Source organism: Homarus americanus, unplaced genomic scaffold (genome assembly GCF_018991925.1).
Source record: "Homarus americanus isolate GMGI-L3 unplaced genomic scaffold, GMGI_Hamer_2.0 scaffold37713, whole genome shotgun sequence".
In the NCBI taxonomy this organism is placed as follows: domain Eukaryota; kingdom Metazoa; phylum Arthropoda; class Malacostraca; order Decapoda; family Nephropidae; genus Homarus; species Homarus americanus.
Window position 1 is genome coordinate 275001 of NW_024743588.1, and position 24313 is coordinate 299313.

At 45.9% G+C, this 24313-nt stretch overlaps 1 protein-coding gene across 1 annotated transcript in view; it reads left to right on the plus strand.

The window, feature by feature from the left end:
- Positions 1-18740: 18740 nt before the first annotated feature.
- LOC121877185 overlaps positions 18741-24313 on the plus strand; it is a 145848-nt gene continuing 140275 nt past the window's right edge. Inside the window, exon 1 of the mRNA XM_042382796.1 lies at positions 18741-19135. The gene's annotated coding sequence lies outside the window, so the exon portion shown is untranslated. The remainder of the gene's footprint in view (positions 19136-24313) is intronic.

The following is a 24313-nucleotide window of genomic DNA, read 5'->3' on the forward strand; positions in this document are numbered from 1 at the left end:
CATTGCATGTGTGTTAGTTGAAATCTCTCTCTCTCTCTCTCTCTCTCTCTCTCTCTCTCTCTCTCTCTCTCTCTCTGTATAAATGAGTGTATCTGTATAACTCGAACCAATGTACATCCATTACAGAACCAGAACACAAACCCACCAACCACGAAAAATCTCAACACCTGTCGACCAATCACCTCACGTCATACCCCCATACGCGTGGATTTTTCTCTTTCTCCGAGGTCCCCTGCTGTTGGCTCAAGGGGGTTAAAATTAGAATATTCATCCGAGTACACCCGATCGTATCTCACTGGCTGATTATTTGATCGTACCTGTGATAGAGGTGTGGTGAGGAGAGGACCCACTGTTGCAGGTGAGGAGCTAATGGAGAGGTGTGTGAGAGGGAGAGGGAGAGAGGTGTGTGTGTGTGTCCAGCAATATGTCAGAGAGATATTGAGAGTGAGAAAAGTGAGAGAGTGGGGTTAGGGGAAAAGAGAGGGAGAGTTATACCACACCAGCGAGGAGGAACAAATAAGATTCAGGAACAAAGAAACTTCGTCAGCTGCTGTTGTTGTTGTGTTGTTGTTGATGTTTCTGTTGTTGTTGTTGTTGTTTCTCTTGTTGTTACTGTAGATGTAGTTATTGTTGTTGTTGTTATTCAAGACGGTACAATGGCGATAGTTAATTTACATGAGGTACACCTGTACTCCTGAGTGGCCCGCCAGATGAGTGTTTACAGGTGAGGCTCATGATTTGAGAGAGAGAGAGAGAGAGAGAGAGAGAGAGAGAGATCAGTTGGCGTGGTCTCAACTCGGATACTTTACGACACTGGTTCGACACAGCAGCGACGCCAACGCCAACACGCCATAAACAAGGTGCCGATTCTCAGAGTTTCGTAAGATTAATTTCGATCCTCGTAAGTTAAGGTGAGAACTTATCTTATCTGATTCACTTAAGCTACGAGAGAGAGAGAGAGAGAGAGAGAGAGAGAGAGAGAGAGAGAGAGAGAGAGAGTCTTGGTGTGTTATTAACGTCATTTTCTCCTCCATTTTAATGTCTCATAGGTTATTTGGTTTGGTTAGGTTAGGTGTCATAGTTTAGATCAGGGTTAGATTAGGTTAAATGTCACAGGTTAAGCTACTTAGGTTAGGTTAGGTTGTGTGCCACAGGTTAAGCGAGTTAGATACATTCACTCACTCCCTCGCTAAGACAACCATCTTACTTCTCTCTGAGGATGTGAGGCCCTAGAGTCACCTCATGTCAAGTCGTAAGATCAACACTGGGTGACTCCACTGAGCTGCTCACACCTCCACCGCTTATCTTGTTACCTGTTGGTGCCATGGTGTAGCGGCCGCTTTGTGTGGGGTGGTTGGAATGGTGGTGGTAGATGGTGGTATGGGGAATGGGGCGAGTTAGGGGGTGGGGGTGGTTGGGGAATGGGGGTATGGTGGTACTAGGTGGTGATGGTGGTAGGGGGATAGTGGTAGTTGGTGGTGGTGGTTGGGGGATGGGGGTAGTTGGAGGGATGGTGGTGGATGGCGATGGATGGTGGTAGATTGTGGTTGTTGGTGGTGGTAAGGGAATGGTGATTGATGAGGTAATTGGTGTCGATGTTCAAGGGATATTTGTTTCTGTGTTTATGTTCGAGGAATAAACCTAACCTAATCTAACCTAACCTAACCTAATCTAACCTAACCTAATCTAACCTAACCTAATCTAACCTAATCTAACCTAACCTAATCTAACCTAATCTAACCTAATCTAACCTAACCTAACCTAACCCCCCATGTGACATTAAGGTGTTTAATCATCAGGTGAAATAAACTGGGGTGTCAAAACTTCAGGTGATCAACATTTTTATTAAGACAAAGACGAGAATTTATCGAGCTAATGAAAAGTTTGTTAGGTTTAATGATATGATCGTATTAGCCAGGCGAACAGAGAGACAGAGACGGGAGAGAAAGAGACAGAGGCAAAGAAAAGAGAAAGAGAGAGAGACACAGAGATAGTGAAGACAGACAGACAGAGAAAGAGACAGACAGAAACAGAGGCATAGGAAAAGACAAAAAGACAGAGAAAGAGAGACAAAGAGAGACAGAGAGAGAACATCCTCCCCAAGCAAGCTATGCAAATTAGTCTCCCAATTACTTCATGCACTCGTTTATACTAGAAAAAAACTTGATGATTTTTACGTCATCGCAAGCAGGACAAAAATTCGTCTGTTAATTATCCTGTAATGACGCCCATCCTGGGGTAACAAAGGCAGCAAGCAAAGGCAGGGTGAGAGAGGAAGGAAGGGGGGGAGGAGGAAGGGAGGGTAGTGGAGGAGAGAAGGAGGGGTGGAGCAAATAGGGGGAGGTGGGTGGAGAAGAGAAGGAGGATGGAGGAAATAGGAAGGGCGAAGAAGAGAAGGAAGGGTGTAGATGAGAGGGAAGGCCGAAGAAGAGAGGGAAGAGGTAGGAAAGGGAAATTTGGCCTTCAAAGGTTTCGTCTGGCCTCCAAATAACCTCAATGAGGTTTTAGTCTAGTCTCCATACGTATTGAGGATGTCTCGGCCTGGCCTCTTAAAGTGTCCTCGGGGAAGGGTCTCGACCTCTAGGGGGTGAAGCAGTAACACCATAAATAACTTGAAGGTGTCGTCATTAGTGTTACCAGCCACAACATTCTTCAGTGACCCAGACCCAATATACGGTGTTCCTCAGGGCCCGCGCTTGGTCCCTACTTGATTTGTAATCCTGATATAATTTATAATTTTTGTTATTTTTGTATTCTTTTCATTTCTTTTTTTCACTTTCATAATTGTGTATTTGTATTTGTTATGTTTGTTCTTTCTTTTATTATGTTTTCTTTGTCTCTTTTTTCTTTTTTTTATGTTTTGATTGTGTATTTCCTTCACCCTCTTCTCCTCCTCCTCCCTCTTCTCACCTCTCTCTCCTCCTCCTCCTCCAGCTTGTCCCCCAGTACCCCCTCCCTCCCCACATTACAACACCTCACCTGAAGTCGTCCTCCCTCCCTCCCTCCCTCCCTCCCTCCCTCCCTCTCACCTAAAGAAACTTAAAAAAAAATCTTCTTTTATACATAAACCATAAAAATGTCCTTCTTTATACCTAAGCCATAAAAGCCATGTGCTGGGCAGGTGGCGAGAGGTGGACAAAGCCAGCTGGAAAGCCATCTTGGGGATTAGAAAGCCATTAAGGAATCATGATGGGCTAATGAGTAGTCGTAATTGTCGTTATTAAGTGAGGATTTCAAGAGAGAGGGGGGAGGGGAGACAAAGGAGAGGGGGGAGACAAGGGAGAGGGAGACAAGGAGAGGGGAGGGGGAGACCGAGGGAGGGATGGAATGAAGGCGAAAGGAGTGAGGGAGGAAGGAAGGGAGACAATGGATGGAAAAAAGTGATGATTTTGGGAGGGAGGGAGGGAAGGAATAAATGAACAAGGGAGGAAGGAAGGAAACGTGAGATGGAAGGAGAGAGGGAGGAAAAAGAGAAAGGTGGGAGAGTGAGATGGAGAAAGGGAGGGAAGGAGGAAAGTGAAAAGGGAGGAAAGGAGGGATGGAGGGAGGGCAGATGTGAGGGGGTGAAGATGGGAGGGAGGGATGGAAAGAGGTAGAGGGAGAAGAGATGGAGGGAGAAAGGAGAGAGATTTATTTGTGGTTGTGATAAGAGAAAAGATTGGAAAAGAGGGAAGGATGAAGTGTACAGTAGTAGGATAGACTAGGGCAGGGTAGGGAAGAGAAGAGGAAAGGGATGGGATGGGATGAGGGAAGTAAAGGATAGGATAGGATAAGAAAGAGTGGTCATGAATAGGATGGAATAGGGTGAGAAACATAAACAATATGAACAAGTTATGACACACACACACACACACACACACACACACACACACACACACACACACACACACACACACACACACACACAGAACAAAATAGCTACTGAATGATCTGTTAAGGTGGTAATATAATCCCTATAATATGTCACATTGACGACCATAGTAACATACAGGTCTATAATCGCTCTCTTGCCGCTTCCTCTACGTTGGAGGTAAAAAGTAAGGAAGATAATTAGAGGTATAATGGATAGAGGGGATAATGATGGAAATAAAGACGATGATAATAGGGGGGAAATAGGGTGATTTAGTGAGGAAATGAGAGATTAGGGGGAGGGAAATTTCGTCTTAAAGTGAGGAGGGTTGTTGGTTGTTGTAGAAACGACAACAACAACAACAACAACAACACCGATAATAACAAAAATACAATAACAACAACACCAACAACAACAACACCAACAACAACAACACCAACAACAACAACAACAATAATAATAATAATAATAATAATAATAATAATAATAATAATAATAAATGATGTTTCTGTACATTTCATTTATTAACTCGTAAACAAGAGTACAGAACAAATACAGATAACGATACAAGTACAGGTACATATCCAGGTAAACAACACGGTACAGTTGCAGGTACAGGTAAACGTACAAATACAGGTACAATTACAGGTACTTCACTAATTAGGTAATTAACAGTTAAGTGGAAGAATATATGATAAAAACAGTACAGACAGTATCTAATACCGAAGGTAAATAAAATATTGATAAAAATTTAAAATAATTATAATCCATATTAATCCTTCAACCCGTTTTTTATAAATTTTTCAGTTTTTTTTAATCTGGGATAGAGAAGAATCTATGATAAATAAGAGGAACAGAGGAAACAGCAATAGATTAGAGAGGTTAGGAAACTTTAATAAATGGAGGAAACAGAACCAAAAACATTAAATTAATGGAAATTATACATATCATGACAAAGCAAAATAATAATAATTTTCCCCCATTTTTATTATATTTTCCATTTTCTGTTTACCGATTGAGGCAAAGGAAGAACCAATAAAAGAAAGGAAATACGACAGACAGGAATAAATTCGGGAATTGGGACACAAGGTGATAAAGAAGTAAAAAAAAAAAAATAAAATAAAATACTCTACCCCTTCACCCTCTACTGTACACCTTTCCCGCGTTTTCTCTTAATTTTTTTTCCACGTTCTAATTACCTGGAGAGACGTTTATTTCTCAATTTATAGTCGAGTAGGTCATTAAATCTTGGTTGGCTACTGGGCTACAGGTGGTGGGTCTCTCTCTCTCTCTCTCTCTCTCTCTCTCTCTCTCTCTCTCTCTCAACGTCAAACCTAACGAGAGCAATAGAGGTAAAAGGGGGAAAGAGAATAAGAGAGAGAGAGAGAACGATCAAACGAGACACAGACAGACAGACAGACAGACAGACAGACAGACCACATCCAAACATCGTAAAGTAAAAATAAAAAAAATCCAACAACCTTAAAATGTTTCATATTTTATCGTCTTTTTCTGTTTTATTCATCTACTTATTTTTTATTATTATTATTCCCATTTTCTCTTTTGTCTGCTATATAAACATGATAGGGTATGTCAGTCTTCCCGATACCCACCTGGATTGACTGACATGACTGACAATGGATTTTCTGTCTGAGGGAGTTTTTTTTTTATTATCATATACACCGCTGGGCCATAAGACGTGACCTCCCCACTACCGCAGCTTTGACCTGGCCTTGGTTACTTTTGTGGACTGATGTAAAAGTTGAGTTTTTACCAATCGATTCTGTGAAAGAATCAGGAGAATTTTTGCAGAGAGAGAGTGAGAGGTGGAGTCAGTATGGGTTGGAGGAGGGAAGGTGAGTGGTTATTGAGGTAAGGGGAGGGAGGGAGGGAGGAAAAGGGGTGCAGGTGAGGGAGGTTAAGATGGGTTGGAGGGGGGGGAGGGAGGGAGCATATGTGAACGAGACCAGGTTAGAGGGGGGGGCTGGTAAGGAAGGAGGGAGGGAGGCTAGACGGGAAGGAGACAGTTTGAAAGGGTAAAAGGGAGGGAATGAGAGACGGGATGGAGGGAGGCTAGAAGGGAAGGAAAGAAGAGAAGGAGGGAGGGAATGGGAGAGGCTAGGAGGGAGGGAATGGGAGAGGCTAAGAGGGAGGGAATGGGAGAGCTTGAAAGAAGAGAATGAAGGAAGGAGGGAAGCTAGGAGGGAGAAAGGGAGAAAGAGGGAGAGAAGGAAGGAGAGAGGGAGGGAGAGCGACCACTGTTTATGGGCCGGGCTGGGGCGGTGTGGCGGCAGAGGCAAGATAAGTATCGCCTGGCCATCAAGACTCCACCATGGGCCGTTTCCCCAGACCCCAGTCATGTTGGTGGTGGCGGCGTCGTCCAGGGGCCCGCTGCCGACCACCGACAACCTCAGCTATTTTCCCAGTTGGGGACTAATGGCTTACAAGGCAACACCGCGGGATCGGACTCCGGAAAATGCATGCGTGAATTCCGTTACCGTGTTGTTGTTGTTGGTCAAATTTCCTAAAGAGACGAAATTTATCCGTAATCCAAGAGTGTCCCGATATTGTTGTTAGCGGTGTTTGTGTTGTGAGTTGTTATTGTTGTTGTTAGCGTTGTTAGCGTTGTTATTGTTATTATTGCTGTTATTGCTGTTAATGTTGTTATTTGTGTTGATATTGTTGTCCATATAAGATGAGACAATTATATTCACTCTTCCAAATAAGGAGATGTGTTAATGTTTACATGTTGATGAATCTTACGGATGTTAATTTGTGTTGTATTTCGGAGTCGGGAACTACAAGGAAATATTAGCCACTTAAGCTTATATCACCTTAAGTAATGCTAACCTAACCTAACCTAATCCCCTTGGTAGCGTTAAGGTGTTTAATCATCAGGTGATATAAGGTGGGGGGGTGGGGGCTAATCTTCAGGTGTAAAATACCAATAACAGTAGCACTTGCGTCTCACCTCTGTACTGTTACTCAAGTTATCCCAAACATCAGATAATATATGAAGTAAAAATCCAGGTAATAAAATCAATTAACTTCTTACACACACCTGTACAACAAATTCACACACTGATCAAGTTTGTTTACGAATAGAAAGTAAACAAACGATCCCTCTCCAATAAACAAACATCGACAAATATAAACAAACACACAAACCAAAAACACCTTAAAATTAAGTACATGGTAACCAACTTGCCTCAAACCACAAAAAATAAACCACCAAAATAAAACAACAGTGAAGATTAAACCTTTCTTCACACCTGCCTAACACCACCTCCACACCTCTGGCTAGGGTGAACCTTTGCTCTCGGACCAACAACTCGCAGTCAAATATCCCAGACCTGAACCCTGTAGGCGAGGTGCACACGGCACATTTATCTCCTGAAGGACCATTGATTTCCATCCGCCTGCATGTAGGAATCCACTGACACGAGCCTGGGGGAGGGCGCCGGTCCTTACGCGGGAGAGACGTGCCCTTACGACCCCGCGATAACCGCCCCTGCGCCATCAGGGAAGAGAGGTGCGATTACCTGACGGAGGTGAGGGCGTCCGGGGTACATGGGTACTCGTATCATCGCCTGGGAGAAGTAATTAAAGATGAGGAGTGTGTGTGGTTTGATATTCGTGCTGAGGAACGCATCTTAATTCTCTCTCTCTCTCTCTCTCTCTCTCTCTCTCTCTCTGTCAAATCTTCACTCCGACATTATAGCGTACTGAAGCAGCTCTGTGTTGTCCAGGATACGGGTTATGTGCTGTGGTCGTACCTGCCTTGTGGTCGTACCTGCCTTGTGGTCGTACCTGCCTTGTGGTCGTACCTGCCTTGTGGTCGTACCTGCCTTGTGGTCGTACCTGCCTTGTGGTCGTTATGAGTTGTGACTTCACTCTTCTCCGTCAATTGGAGTTTCGGTGGACGACCTTGAGTACGTTAATTTAACCTTTTGAGTACAATTACTTAATCTACTGTGTACAATGACTTAATCCCTTTACTACGATGACTTATTCCCTTGAGTACAATGACCAACCAACTCACGCCAATTTTGAACCCCTGAACTTAAATAGGTGTTAAGATTCAGGTGTGTTGGGGTTCAGAATCAGTATGGTGCCGATTATGAACCTCCTCACAGAACCCCTTAAGGCACCATTGGCAGGTTAATTAATAGGGAAGACAGCAAGAAGCAGCAACATTCACAGGTATACAGACGCTATACACCTTTTACCCATTAGAATCGAGACCTATTAGGAATGGGACTTATTGGGTGAGAACCTATTAGCAATGGGGACTGTTATGATTAGCTCAATTAGCAGAAGGGTCTGTTAGAATTTAAGGTTATTATGACTAGGGCCTATTAAGACTGGAAGGCCTATTATCAATGGGGTCTATTAGTTCTTCCTCTTATCAGCAATGGGGCCTATTAATACTGGAGTCTGTTATAACTTGATGTATTAGCACAGGGACCTATCAAGACTGGTTCCTAATAGATCTTGAACCTATTACCACTGGGGCCTATAAGCACAGGGCCTATTAGAACTAGGGCCTATTAGGACAAGGTCCCCACCCTTCACCCGTCACCAAAAACAGCTGCAGCAGTTCACATTCTCCAACAAGCTTCCCACAAACCACACAAACCATCGTTACCTGCCCTACCCTAATGGCCAGTTATCACCTGCGTCTCTGATAGTATCGGGGAAAACTCAGCCACGGGGAGGGATGGTTTGGTTAGGTCAGTCAGTCAGTTAGTCAGTCAGTTAGTTAGTTAGGCCCGGCCAAACATAATTAGTTGAGGTCTGGTGATGTGATCTACTGACAAGAGATAGGGGACGGCCTTCTCTTGGTCGTGAGGGAGAGGTGGGGAGGGGAGGGTAGGATAGAAGAGACGGGGAAGAAGAGAGGGTCTGGTCGGGTAGGGGAGGTGAGGGCCGGGAAAGAGAGATCAGGGGAGGTGGGGTGGGGAGAGTCTATTACAGGATGGGAGTTGGAGAGAATCTAGTAAGGGGAGGGAGGTGGGGAAGACTTGTTGAGGAGGGGAGAGGTGGAGAGGATATTCTAGTGTGTGTTTAATAATAATAATAATAATAATAATAATAATAATAATAATAATAATAATAATAATAATAATAATAATAATAATAATATTAATAATATTAATTAACGGTTATTGAAAGAGCATGGCAGCCGGAAGGCTGAAAATATACAGTTACATAATTGGGGAATGGGTCACTTGATTGAGAAATAATATACAAGTAACATAAGTGATACAAATATGATATATAATAACAAGGTGGGGAGAAGGTCATACTACAGGGCATTTCAACATAGTGATAGTGCAAAAAGGTAGATTGGCTGGGAGTGAATACACTGGTTGATTACGAGTTGTTGATAATTTTTACAATGGTTGGGACTGGGCTTTTCTTATAGCGATCACTACGTGCTCGTATTGGCTGGATGCGGTTATGGTATCGAACAGCAATTCGCGGACGAGGGATTTCGGGTGATAGTAGGAGCCGGTGTCGAGGATGGTGCAGAAGCTTCTCACCAAATTTGCAGATGAGGTCGTGGTGATGATCAGAGAGAGCCGAGAGGGTCAGTGTGTTAAGCGCTTCTTGATATGTGGAGTGGGAGGGGGAGAGAATAATCTTGCATGCCCTCTTTTGCACTTTTTCTAGGTGTTTCCGTTGTGTGGCATTTAGGGAGGAAGACCAGGTGGGGGAGGTATAGATGAGCTTGGGAAGTATGAACGTTGAGTAAACACTGAGGAGCTCGGGCGCAGGAACTCCGAGGAGGTGGAGACGAAAACTGAAAGATTTGACAACTGTACTGATGCTTGTTTTCCAATTTAGTATGTTATCTATACAGTACAGTAGTGACGCCGAGGAGCTTGGTGGAGTCAACATCCTGGAGTGTGTTGGGGTCCAAAGTAATGGGGGGAGGTGGGACAAGGTCGGAGGAGAGGTTGATATGCTTAACCATGGTTTTGGTATGGTTGATGGTGACGTGGTTGTTGGTGGCCCAATGTTGGAGGCTGTTCAATAAATTCTGAAGGGCTGTGTATTCAGGAGCCGAGCTGTTGACACTAACTCTAATGGTGGAGTCGTCTACATATTTCCAGCGAGCAGGGGTTTCTCCTAGGGCATCATTGATAACAATAAGGAAACAGAGCGGTCCCATCTTGGTGCCTTGGGGGACGCCACAGGTGAGTGACTGAAAAGTGGAGACAGCTCCTCGGAAGTGTACGGCTTGACGTCGGTCACTTAGGAAGTCTGTAAGCCATGGTGTAAGACTTCTTCGAAACCCGAGGTCGATAGCTATGTTGATGATTAAATTGTGGTAGACTAGGTCAAATGCTTTGGTGAAGTCAATGAAGGCGACAGCCACAGACGTCTTTCGTTCTTCCAGATGGCAGTATATATAGTCGAGAAAGCTGATAAGAGATAGAAGATCTAACACCCAGCATCAGTCGTCCCTCATCTGGTCTCCACCTCCTGGCCCTGGCCCTTCAGGTGGTTCATCATCTGCAGGTGACCACACACACACACACACACACACACACACACACACACATACACACACACACCATAATGTCTGTATATATACAAGAATATAGCAATGCCAGGCAGGTAATGGCACTAACTACACACCCACAGCCAATTAGGGACAACTTTCTACCTATGAGACACAACCCTTCCATCACCTGGTCTGATGCTGTTATTACGACAGTTGTTAAGGCGGTTGTGGTGCATGGAATGGTGATGAGGAAGGCAGGTGGTGTGTGTGTGTGTGTGTGTGTGTGTGTGTGGGGTATATAGTGTATCTGTGTACCTGTGGTCTCTCAGGTGTATCCCCTTATGAGACTAATTAACACATCCTGGTACACCTTGACTTTATTCCTCCCCTTCTTCTCCCCCAACACCCCATCACTCAACATCACTTAACGTCACCATCATCTTCATCACCATTTTCATCATTCATTTCGCCATCATCATCATCTTCGACCCCAGCATCATGATCATCATCATCATCATCATCATCATCATCATCATTCATCTCGCCATCATCATCATCATCATCAACATCACCATCATCATCATTCATCTCGCCATCATCATCATCATCACGTTACTCACTATCATCATCACCATCACAGGAGCAGCATCATCATGAAGTGTACCCAGATGCCGCCGTAAAACACCCCGTGTACGCCCGTTCGTCTACCACCTGATGGCAGCCTCCGCGTCCCATTCATTACAGAGATCCATTCATTACTACACATTATTGTCGCGATGGATGATGTTCTTTCCCGGGGCCTTCCAGGGTGAGTGGTTCCTTCCCTAAGTATGTCCACCCCCTCCTCTTCATCCTTGTTCCTCCTCCCCCTCGCCCTCTATCTTTCTTCCTCCCATCCCTTCCTCCGCCATCCATGTCCCCCCACCCCAAAATCCTCGTCCCCCAACTCCTCCTGCCCCCATCCTTGTCCCCCACCTCTTCCTGCCCCCTTCCTCGTCCCCCCACCTCTTCCCTGCCCCTTCTCGTCCCCCCCACCTCTTCCTGCCCCCTTCCTCGTCCCCATCTTTCCTCCCCATCCTCGTCCCCCCCCCCCTCCTCCCCTGCCCCCCTTCTCGTCCCCCATCCTTTCCTCCCCCATCGTCATCCCCTGTCCTGTCTTCCCCCATCTCGTTCACTTCTGTTATGACAAATAGTTCATTCTCAAAAGGTTCCGTCGTTAAATTCCTCCCTCCTCCCCTATCTCCTATCCTCGTCTCCCCACCCCCTTTCCTCCTCCCCCCACAAGTTATATAAAACAACTAACGATATATTTGTCAATCAGAGATAATAATGCTCTTTAACTACAGTAAGAGACGTTTTGTGTTGTGGTGTACATCTGTCACCTGTAGGGCCGGGGTGTGTCAGGGCACACATTGATGGACAGCGAGAGAAGGTACTGCCTGTGCTTGTTCCTGATATGGGGCCACTTTGCACTATAGCGGGCCACTCTGTGTTATGACGGGCCACTCTACACTATAGCGGGCCACTCTCCTCTATAGCGGGCCACTCTGCACTATAGTGGGCCACTCTCCTCTATAGCGGGCCACTCTGCACCTGTAAGAGATCCTGGCCGGAGATGTTCATCACACAAGTACTAATTATGGCCACATGACGTCATAATTAGTTACAAGATGAGGGGATCACCTCACCTGGTGATTAAACTCCTTAACCAAACGTAACCTAAACTAACCTAAACTAACTTACCCCTAACCTTACTATAATCTTTACCTAACCTAACCTAACCCACTTCTCCCCAGGTAGCGTTAGGGTGTTTAATCATAAGAGGCAATAAGCTAGGGTGTCTAATCTGCAGGTGAGCCGATGAGTAATGGCAGGAGTAGGTGGATTGTGGTGTGAGTTATTGTGATTGTAACATGAGGCTCCCTGTATCATGACTAACCTCCACCTATTAATTATCGTAAATCCTTAAGCTGTTTGTCATAGTTACGTTAACCTTTACCTGTCTCTTCAACTGACTGGACAGGTGAGGGAGATTTTTATCCCACGCTAGCTTACTGTATGTCTGTCTGCCACGGGTTCTCTCTCTCTCTCTCTCTCTCTCTCTCTCTCTCTCAGACTTAACCAGATCAAGTTAAACATTGCAGCACACAACACGTGTTTGAAGTTTTGGCTACCAGCTTATACCCCGACCAACCAGCCCCGAACAACCACCCCCGACCAACCATCCCCGACCACCAAGACTGCACAATGATTAGGAGTCGAAATTGCGGTAGTTGGTGGTAATTGGAAGGGTCGTGCATGTTATATACAAGGCGTCAGATTGACCTTAAATCCGGGGCCTTCATTGAGGATTACTTTAATCCAGTGTAATCTAGGTTGATTTATCCTTAATGCAAGCGTCATGTTAAGGTGGGATTATGGCTTAAATATATGATGGTTTTGGGGCGGTAGGGGGAGGGGGGTGGGGTGCTTCCGGTGTGTTTTGTGTGTGTGTGTGTGTGTATGTATCTCTCTCTCTCTCTCTCTCTCTCTCTCTCTCTCTCTCTCTCTCTCTCTATCACTTTAAAATTCTGTACCACCATTATCTCAGCAGTATCCAACACACACACACACACACACACACACACACACACACACACACACACACACACACACACACACACACACTTACATAAGATTACCCCCCTCTTTCGACCCACGACGCACTCCGCCCTTCACCTGTCGTAAGTAAACGCATAAATACGCACAAATATGCATAATCGGGGCGTATTTTCTCCTCCTTCTGGGCTGATCGTCGTCACGTTATGAGAGCAGGTAATGAGGTGTGTCTGAGGGTAGTGTTTCAACTGTCTTGTGTTAATATGGGCACACCTGTTGTTCTCTCTCGCTCTCTCTCTCTCTCTCTCTCTCTCTCTCTCTCTCTCTCTCTCTCTCTCTCTCTCTCTCTCTTTACTCGTTTGTTTGTTCTTGTTCTTTTTTGTGTTTTATGGGTTTTCTTATTATTGTTATTGTTATTATTATTCCTGTTGTTGTTGTTGTTCATCTTGTTCTTGTTCTTGTTCTTCTTGTGATTGTTCTTGTTGTTCTTGTTGTTGTTCTTCTTTCTCTTGTTCTGGTTCTTCATCTTCTCCTTCTTCATCTTGTTTTTGTTGTCCTCCTCCTCCTCCTCCTCCTCCTCCTCCTCCTCCTCCCTCCTCCTCCTCCTCCTCCTCCTCCCTACCTCCTCCCTCCTCCATCCTCCCTCTCTCCTCCCTCTTTCCTCCTCCTCCTCCTCCTCCTCCCTCCTCCTCCTCCTCCTCCCCCTCCTCCCTTACCACCCACAGGACAGGTTTAAATAATAAAATAAACTCACTTCCCATAAATTTACTCTTAATTCAACAGGATTTTTTCTCTGCCTCTGTTGTAAATATTTGTCTAAATGTCTTCAATTTTTTTATAAGCTTTTTACTGTCTCTCGTTTATAATTTATTCTTTTGTTATCTTCTATTGAAATACATCAGGTTTAGTTAAGGATGTTTTCTTTATTCAGTCTTATGTGTTTATTTGATCTCTCTCTCTCTCTCTCTCTCTCTCTCTCTCTCTCTCTCTCTCTCTCTCTCTCTCTCTCTCATCCTTAAAGCCTCCTCCTCCTCCCCGCCTTCATCACCAATTCCACCTCCATCATTTTTCGTACCCACCTATCTCTTCCTCCTCCTCCCTTTTCTTTCTTTCTTTTTCTTTCTTTCTTTTCTTTCTTTCTTTCTCCTCCTCCTCCTTCCCCTTATTTCTCTCCCTCTTCTTATTCTCTTACCTCTTTCCTTTCTTCCTATATTTGTTCTTACTTACCTCCCCATTCTCCTCCTGCCTCCCTCTCCTCATTCTCTCAAATCCTCCTCCTTCATATCTCCTTCCCTCTCCCCTCTCCCACTCTTCCATTCAACTCTCCTTTCCTCTTCCTTCCCCCTTTCCTTTTTCCTCCCTCTCCTCATCTCTTTTCACATTCTCTCCTTTTTTCTCCTCTCTCCCTTCCCTGTCTCCACATCTCCTCCCTCGCTCCCTTCTTCCCCTCTCACCTCTCCCCTCCCTCTCTCTCACCTCTCCCTCCCTCTCCCCTCTTTTACCTCTCCTCCTCTTCCCTCTCACCTTCTCCTCCTCTCCCTCTCACCTCTCCCTCCCTCTCCCCCTCTCTCTCACCTCTCTCCCTCCTTCTCCCCCTTCACTCCTTCCCTCCCCTCTCACCTCTCCCTCCCCTCTCTCCCTCTCACCTCTCCCTTCTCCCTGTCTCACCTCTCCCTCCCTCTCACCTTCCATCCCTTCTCCTCACTTCCTCCCTCTCCCTGTCTCACCTCTCCCTCCCTCTCCTTTTTCCTCCCTTCCCCGTCTCATTCCCTCCTCGCTCCCCTTCCCTCTCACCTCCCTCCCTCTCCCCTCACCTTCTCTCCCTCCTCTCCCTCTCACTCTCCCTCCCTCTCCCCTGTCTCACCTTTTCTCCTCCTCTCCCTCACCTCTCCTCCTCTTCTCCTCCCTTCACCTCTCCCCTCCTCTCCCACATATAAATGGGGTACTCGGTCAGAAACACAATTCATCCTCTGATATATGATCCACCTCTCTCACTCTCTCATCCTGTTTACTCTCTCCTTCCTTTTTATCACTGTTCTCTTCTCTTCCTATCTTTAATTCATTCTCCCCCGCCCTTCTCTTAACCCTGGCCCCCAAGTTACTTTTTTTTTAGTCTGTGCCTGAACAATAGTCGTTTTTATTATTATTATTATTATTATTATTATTATTATTATTATATATATTATTAGTCTCCTATCTTCCCTTCCCTCCTCCCTTTCTACCCTTCCTTCATACCACTCACCTCCCTGCCCCCTTCACTCTCCTTACCCTTCCCTTCATACCCCCTACCCCCTTCCCATCCACTTTCTCCTTACCCTTCCCTCCTTCCTTCCCTCCTCCCCCGTTGAGAAATACACAAGCATCCCTCAGGACCGGACCCATCCACTACAGAAATCTGATCCACTACTTCAAGGAACACTATTATATGTGATGCTGGTCTTCCTCTTTATGTGTGTGTGTGTGTGTGTGTGTGTGTGTGTGTGTGTGTGTGTGTGTGTGTGTGTGTGTGTGTGTGTGTGTGTGTATGTGTGTGTGTCTTCTTCTTCTTCTTCTTTCTTTTTTCTTTTTTTCTTTTTTCTTTTTTCTTCCGCAATGACTATTTAATTATTGTAATATTTTAAGTTTGTACAGTTTATTTAACGAACCTAACCTAACCTAACCTGACCTAACCTAACCTAACCTAACCTAACCTGACCTAACCTAACCTAACCTAACCTAACCTAACCTAACCTGACCTAACCTGACCTAACCTGACCTAACAACCTAACCTGACCTGACCCGACCAACCTAACCTGACCTAAACCAACCACAACAGTGAGAAATAATCAATATCGTGTTTAATAGAACAGTTTACACGGACCAGAGAATCAGCTGATTTATATCTGAGGTCTCTGGCTGTCCGGGAGACGACAGCCTCTCACCCCATCACCTTTTCCCATTGCGTGCTGGCGGCCTCAATGTGGTTACTCGGTATAATGGGTAATGGGAACGGGAGGATGAACAATAACGACTAATGGAAGAGAGAGAGGCCGCTAATAATGGTTAATGGTATGGAAGGATAGAGAGAGAAGGAAAGAGAGCGAAAGAGAGACTGAATTAAAGCCAGTTGATGTTTAGAGGAGTCAGGTTTGTGATGTGCCATTGGGTCATTTTACCTGAACCCGCTACCGACACGGGATGAAATTGATTTGTGGGTTGAGAACTTGTAATAAGAAAATTGTTTTATTGGGAATTATTTTGTTTTTGTTTTATAATCTTTATGATGAATAAGACAATGATAGATATATTACAATGTCCTTCTCTCTGTTATATGTGACCTATATTCAAACACCAGGTGAGGTCAGGTCTCTCTCTCTCTCTCTCTCTCTCTCTCTCTCTCTCTCACTTAAAGAAGGAAAGCCGACCCCAACGTACCGTAAAACCATTCTCAGAGATGGAAGAGGGAGACGGGAATAATGAGGGATAACAGAGCATGATGAAGGTGAATAATGAAAGGTAAAGAGAGGGGAAGAGGAAGAGAGGGGAGAGAAGGGCGCTAAATAGGAATAATTCAGATATGATGAGGGATTGACAGGTGTAGAGAGGGAGAGAAGGAGAGAAAGGAGAGACAATGAGATGATGGTGATGATAGTGACGGCAAAGTGATGAAAGTGGTATGGATATAAGATAGATAGATATATATATGATGTTATATAAATAGATTGATAGATAAGATGGTTATATAAATGGATAGATAGACAGATAGAGATAGTTATATAGATAGATAGGATAGATAGATAGATAGATAAGATTTAATAGCCTCCCTTCCCCCTCCTCACCTTAACTCAACCTCTACTCTCCCTTCCCTACCTTCCTCCCCCCTTTCCACCCTCCATCATTTCTCCTACCCCCTATTCTCTTCCCTTCTTCTTTTTCCTCATCCTCTCTCCCCCACCTCCCTTTACTCCTACCTTTCCTATCCCTCCTCTCCCATCTTTTCATTCCCTTCCCTCTCCTCTTCCAATCCGTTTCTCCTTCAATATCCTCACCTTTCCCTTCCTCTTCCACCTCTTCTAGCGACTCCTTCCTCCTCCCCTACACACAACACCAGGTACTACAGGTGTTAACGAGCCGCACAATATCACCAGCACCATTACCACTTAGTCTTATCTTCAGTAAACACGACTCTTGAGATACCTGCTATCTCCTTCACCATCAACACCTGAGATGACAAATACATTATTTATCCCACGGGGTGTGTGTGGGGGTGAAGACGAAAGGAGGAGGAAGATATAGGATAGGGAGAATGGATAGAAGGAGAGAATGGTTAGGTGGTCGGAGGGTGAGGTTGAGTGAGGTTAGAGGCAGTCAACACACAACATGCCTGGTGGTGATGGTGGATGGTGGTCATGGTGGTGATGGTGGGATGGTGGATGATGGTGGTGATGGTGGTGATGGTGTTGGATGGTGGTGATGGTGGTGATGGTGATGAGGTGATGGTGGTGATGTGATGGTGGTGATGGTGGTGATGGTGACAACAATAACATGCTAGCAGTAAGACCAACAACAACATAACAACAGCAGTAAGAACAAAAACAACACAGCAACAACAACCACCACCACAGTAGCAACAACAATAGAAACATAACAGCAACAACCACAACAACAACAACCACCACAGTAACAACAACAACCACCAGTAACAACAACAACCACACCACAACAGCAGCAGCAGCAACACAAGAACAACAACAACCACAGCAAACAACAACCAACAGTAACCACAACCACAGCAACAACAACCACAGCAACAACAACCACAGCAGCAACAACCACACAGCAACCACAACCACAACAGCAACCACAACCACAACAGCAACCACAACCACAACATCAACCACAACCACAGCAACAACAACCACCACAGTAACAACAACAACCACGCCACAACAGCAGCAGCAGCAACACAAGAACAACAACAACCACAGCAACAACAACCACAACAGCAACCACAACCACAGCAACAACAACCACAGCAGCAACAACAACCACAGCAGCAACAACCACAGCAGCAACCACAACCACAACAGCAAACACAACCACAACAGCAACCACAACCACAACATCAACCACAACCACAGCAACAACAACCACCACAGTAACAACAACAACCACACCACAACAGCAGCAGCAGCAACAACAAGAACAACAACAACCACAACAACAACCACAACAGTAACCACAACCACAGCAACAACAACCACAGCAGCACAACAACCACAGCAGCAAATAACAACCACAGCAGCAACAACAACCACAGCAGCAACAACAACCACAGCAGCAACAAACCACAGCAGCAACAACAACCACAGCAGCAACAACAACCACAGCAGCAACAACAACCACAGCAGCAACAACAACCACAGCAGCAAAAAACACAAACAACACAGCAAACCGACCAACCAAACCACGCAGCAAAACAACCACAGCAGCAACCACAACCACAGCAGCAACAACAACCACAGCAGCAACAACAACCACAGCAGCAACAACAACCACAGCAGCAAAACAACCACAGCAGCAACAACAACCACAGCAGCAACAACCACAGCAGCAACAACAACCACAGCAGCAGTAGCGTGACCAACACAGAGGGAGCACCACGCCCTGGCCTCATTGCGCGTGCCTGGTGGTGGTGGTGGTGGTGGTGGTGTGAGGGGGAGCCTAGACTACGCCAGTGTTCCTGTGTACACTTGGGAGGGTCGACTGCGGACCGCCCTCTCTCTCTCTCTACCTCCTCCTCCTCCCTCCGTCCCTCCCTCACGCACGTACACAAGCGACTGTTAACATCTATGTGTCTTCTGTAGTGAGTCTCTCTCCTGTAGGCGCTGGTGCCCCACGGGATCCAATAAGGAGAAGACTGAGGTGTTCGTGTTCAGGGCACCACCAGTCTGTGTTGTTGGTGACCCGAGACGCACGCCACATACTTGCCACAGTACAGGAATGGCTGTTTGGTGATTTCATTGTGTTGGTGACATATATATTCACAGCTACAGGATTTTGTGTCCAAGAGTAAAGGGATTTTTTCCAAGTGCGGATTTCAAGAGATTTATTTATTTTTTTTACATCACAAAAGGATTCTCGACAACCAGAAGACCTGTTGTGTGTGAGCCAAGCCAACCCCATCAATCAAGGTAAGTTGCAACAGTGATCGTGCACACTCTATTGTTGCTTAGGTATTTCACGCACACCCCCCTGCGCGCACACAACACACACGCACACACACACACACAACAACACACACACACACAACAACACACACACACACACACAAACACACAGCCTGCAATTTGTCGCAGTGAGTTGATGGATTACTTGTCACGTCCCACGCCTCTGTTGAGTGTCCAAATGGGCCCCTAGTTCTAATGGCCCCAATCTCATTGAGTCCTGTCCCAGGGCCCTTAATTAATGGACCCTAGTTCTAGCCCAGTTCTAGTGGGTCCCAGTCTTAATAGGCCCCAGTTCAATGGACCTTGATGTTAATGGGTCCCTATTATAAAGATTAGTTGGTAGGAGGGGACCCATAGGAGTGAAGGCCCTATACCACCTGTCGGACCATGCCTTATCTCCTCTTCCTGCACCACCTACTCCTCCTCCTTCCTCTTCTCCTCAACCACCCCTCCTCCTACTCCCTTCCTCTTCCTTCCTCTTCTTCCTGCACTATCTCCTCCGCCTCTTCCTCCTGCACCATGCCCCTCCCCCCCGCCCCTTCCTCCTGCACCATACCCCCTTCCTCCTGCACCATACCCTTCCTCCCCTGCCCCTTCCTCCCCCCTTCCTGCCTCCCTTCCTCCTGCACCTCCTTCCTCCCCTGCCTTCCTCCCCCCTGCCCCTTCCTCCTGCACCATGCCCCCTTCCTCCCCCCCTCCTTCTTCCCCCCTGCCTCTTCCTCCCCCCTGCCTTCCTCCCCCCCTGCCCTTCCTCCTGCACCATGCCCCCCTCCCCCCTGCCTTCCTCCCCTGCCTCTTCCCCTTCCCCTGCCCTTTCCTCCTGCACCATGCCCCCTTCCTCCCCTGCCCCTTCCTCCCCCCTGCCTCTTCTCCTGCACCATGCCCCTCCCCCTGCCCTTCCTCCTGCACCATGCCCCTTCCCCCCTGCCCTTCCTCCTGCCATGCCCCTTCTCCCCCTGCCCTTCCTCCTGCACCATGCCCCTCCCCCCCTGCCCCTCTAATCGTCTCGTACAACATGTTAGAGATACTGATGGTGTCTCTCTGTGTTGGTTGTGGTTGTTTTGGTCCGGCTGTGTTTATCAGTTGTTACAACCTTAAGTAGGAAGGTGTTGGGTTATACACAGGTGAGTGTTGTTGTGTACCTGGTGAGCCCCTCTCTCTCTCTCTCTCTCTCTCTCTCTCTCCTTAAAATGAAGAAAAGGAGGAATGGTGTAGAAAAAATGACAGACAGACAGACAGTGAAGAAAAGAATAAGACAAACAGAAGAAGGCCGATGCACAGAGGAGAAAGACAGACAGACAGACAAACAGACATAAAGAGAGAGAGAGAGAGAGAGAGAGAGAGAGAGAGAGGAGGTACTTCAAGACAAACACCATCCTTCATTACCATTTCCCAGAGCCCCTTGCATGTACACGATCCCTCACCAGGTGACTCATCCATACCTGTCCCTCTACCACTATCACCCTCCTAGCCATACCTGTTCCTCTACTACCATCACCCTCCTAGCCTTACCTGTTCCTCTACCACCACCACCCTCTTAGCCATATCTACTCATCCTTCTATTCACTATCCACTCTCCTTCGTATTTATCTTTCTCCCATGATCACCCTCAATTGTCTAACCATCCGAGTTCTTGGTACCTCCCTTTTCACCCTCTAACCACCTGGCCCTATTCTCTCTGTTTCAAGCTTATTCATCTTACTGTCCACCCTATCTTATCCCAAGCTGATATGGCCGTCCTTCCCTCCTAGCCATACCTGTCCGTCTCCTAGCTTCGCCCTCCTAGCCATACCTGTCCGTCTCCTAGCCTTGCCTCCCCAGCAGCCAAAACCTTCCAGATAAGAGGGGGAGTAAACACGGCCTCACGTCAACAGCCGGGAGGGTAAACACAGGGAGGCGCTGGAGGGGTCCTCGTCGTCAAGTTGTCCCAGTAGTAATTGCTCGTAACATCAAAGAGTGCCACTGCTAGCAGAAGGCGGGCGAACGTTTGCTTGGCGTAGTTTTCATAGTCGTGTCATTCCGGGCTGAAAAAAAAAGATGGATGACACTGGCGAAGATTTTGATGAGCTCAAAGTGTAAAAGTGACACGAACGCTTGTCTGGCGTAGTTCCCATAGTTATGTTGTTGTGTTATGAAGGTATGTCAGACGAAGCATTATCTGACGAGGCTTCAATAAGCACAATATGTGGACTGGAGAGTAAGATGAGGTGTTGGTGGCTGGCGCTGGCTCCCCCCGTCAGTAAAGAACCTTGATGGACGTCGCTGGTCGCCTATAAATCCTTCTTCCTTGTCTCCGTCAGATGAAGTTATTCATAAGAGAACACAAGGAGGTAATACAAGGGCCATGAGGTACACCCCCCAATGGCCCACCACTTGCCCATATCTGTTATATTTACAGCCTGGAAAAATGGCTCTAAGTGCCTGATGGCCACAATGGGCTTCCAGACACCGCAGCTTATATAAACAAAACCATCCATACCACGACCCGGAACTACACTCCTTCAAAAACAACATCCAGTACCTCCCTTACCCATGACAACAAGAATAAAAACAACTGTTCACTAACAAAAGAAATTCCTCAAATTCCTAAATGGGAATCGAATGGGAATGACAGTATCGTTCTAGCTGGCGACTTTTGGCACCCTCTTCACCATTCCAGGGCCGACCAGGATATATTGATTCCCTGGGTCGCCGAGCTGGTGGTGGTGGAGGTAGTGGTGGGGGGTAGTACTAGTGGTGGTAGTAGTAGTGGTAGTGGTGGGGATAGTGGTGGGGGTAGTGGTGGTAGTAGTGGTGGTGGTAGTGGTCGTAGTATTGGTGGTGGTAGTAGTTGTGGTGGCAGTAATGGTGGTAGCAGTGTTGGTAGTAGTGGTAGTAGTAGTGGTGGTAGTGGTGGTGGTAGAAGTGGTGGTAGTAGTTGTGGTGGCAGTAATGGTGGTAGTAGGGTAGTAGTAGTGGTGGTAGTAATGGTAGTAGTGGCGGTGGTAGAAAGTGGGTAGTAGGTAGTAGTAGTGTAGTAGTAGTGGTAGTAGTGTGGTGGCAGTACGGTAGGAGTGGTGTTAGTAGTGGTAGGTAGTAGTGGTGGTAGTAGTGGTGGTGGTAATGGTAGTAGTAGTGGCGGTGTTAGTAGTGGTGTAGTAGTAGTAGTAGTGGTGGTGGCAGTAATGGTAGTGGTGGTAGTAGTTGTGGTGGCAGTAATGGTGGTAGTAGTGGTAGTAGTAGTGGTGGCAGTAATGGTAGTAGTGGTGGTGGTAGTAGTGGTGGTAGTAGTAGTGATGGTAGTAGTAGTGATAGTAGTAGTGATGGTGGTAGTAGTGGTGGTAGTAGTAGTGGTGGCAGTAATGGTAGTAGTGGTGGCAGTAATGGTGGTAGTAGTGGTAGTAGTAGTGGTGGCAGTAATGGTAGTGGCGGTGTTAGTAGTGGTGGTAGTAGTTGCAGTGTCGGTGCCAGTCTGCCTGTCTGCCGGGGCTACGCTGTATGTGGGCTCACCAAACTTACCCAAGCCTCTGCTTTTATTATCGTCCATTGTTTCTCTTTCTTTTGTGATTCATTAATTTACTTCAATAAAATTATCCAAAATTGACCAATAGAAAACTACAGTATTGTTGGACTCGATGGTGTTCAGATCAATCAGCACACACTTTACCCGCATACGAGTGGACTTTACTAATCCTCAGCTGACGTCACAGTGAACAATAACCAATCTCCTCACACCATACCCTAATGCACGTGGAATTTGCCAATCTTTAACTGATATCACGGCGATTAGGGACCAATCAAACGTACGCCATAACCCACATGCGCGTGGATTTTGCCAAATGTCGGAGGATGATCAGTGTGTGTGTGTGTGTGTGTGTGTGTGTGTGTGTGTGTGTGTGTGTGAGTAAGTTGTGTTTATTTTATGTATTGTATATGTATATCTATATGTATTAAGTGTAGGAGGATAATGAGTGCTCACCATCACACAATGACGTCATTATCACTACCCCCACTGATCACTATATAATCTGGCCACACTATTAATCACACGCTCGGTCCGGCCATTGAGAACCAGCGGACCTTGACGCCTTCCCCAGGTGGACCAGATATTGACCAGGGTATTGTGAAAGGTGAAAGGCATTGTGCAAATAATATCCCTATTGAACAAAATTCTCATTGGACTAAATCCCCACTGGATAAAGTACCCACTGGACAAAATACCCATTGGTTTAAGCCCCATCGGACAAAAATCCACTGGATTAATTCCCATTGGATTAGGTCTCCTTGGAAAAAATACCCACTGAATATTTTTTCACTGAACAAAATACCATGGTGAAAAAATCCCATTGAGTTAAAACCCAGAATACAATTTTGTTATATTATATTGAGTCACGTTCACTTTGTTATATTATACTGTATTGAGTTACGTTCACTTTGTCATATTATATTGAGCTACGTTCACTTTGTCATATTATATTGAGTTACGTTCACTTTGTTATATTATATTGAGTTACGTTACGTTCAATTATATTAAATTGAATTACGTTCGGTTTCGTCATATTAAATTGAGTTACTCTCCGTTTTGTTATATTAGATAACGTTATGTTCGTTTTTGTATTATTATTATTTAGAATTTGGTCGAACAAACTCGTGAATCAGCGAAACTTTAAACCCGTAAGAGACGACCGACAAATTGCTCAGCATATTGGAAGAACATCCGGCAGGCGGGAATTCTTAATAGTTCGCACAGATACATTACATTTCACTCATAACGACTGGCGTTACAAAGGCTTCTTGCTTAATAATTAATACAGTTTCTTGTGGTAAAAAAAATATCTAAACTGCGCTGATGGAGAGTTTGTAAGTGGGTGTATTAATATTTTATTCGTAGAAAAGTTGTGAAAAAAAATTGGGACGTATATTTGAAAATCCGAACCATTGATCTCCCCCTCCCTCAAGTGTCACCTCCAGCCAGTTCTCGACACCCATCGCTTTTTTCCTCCTCCTCCTCGTCGCCCTCTCTCTCTCTCCCTCCCCTCTCCTCCTTCCCCTCCCCCCTCCCCTTCCCCCTCCAGCTGTGTTATACGCTATTGTTATTCGGACTTCATCCAGTTATGAAATGAGATCGGAAATCAAGTGCCCCGCGCATCTGTCATCCCAGCA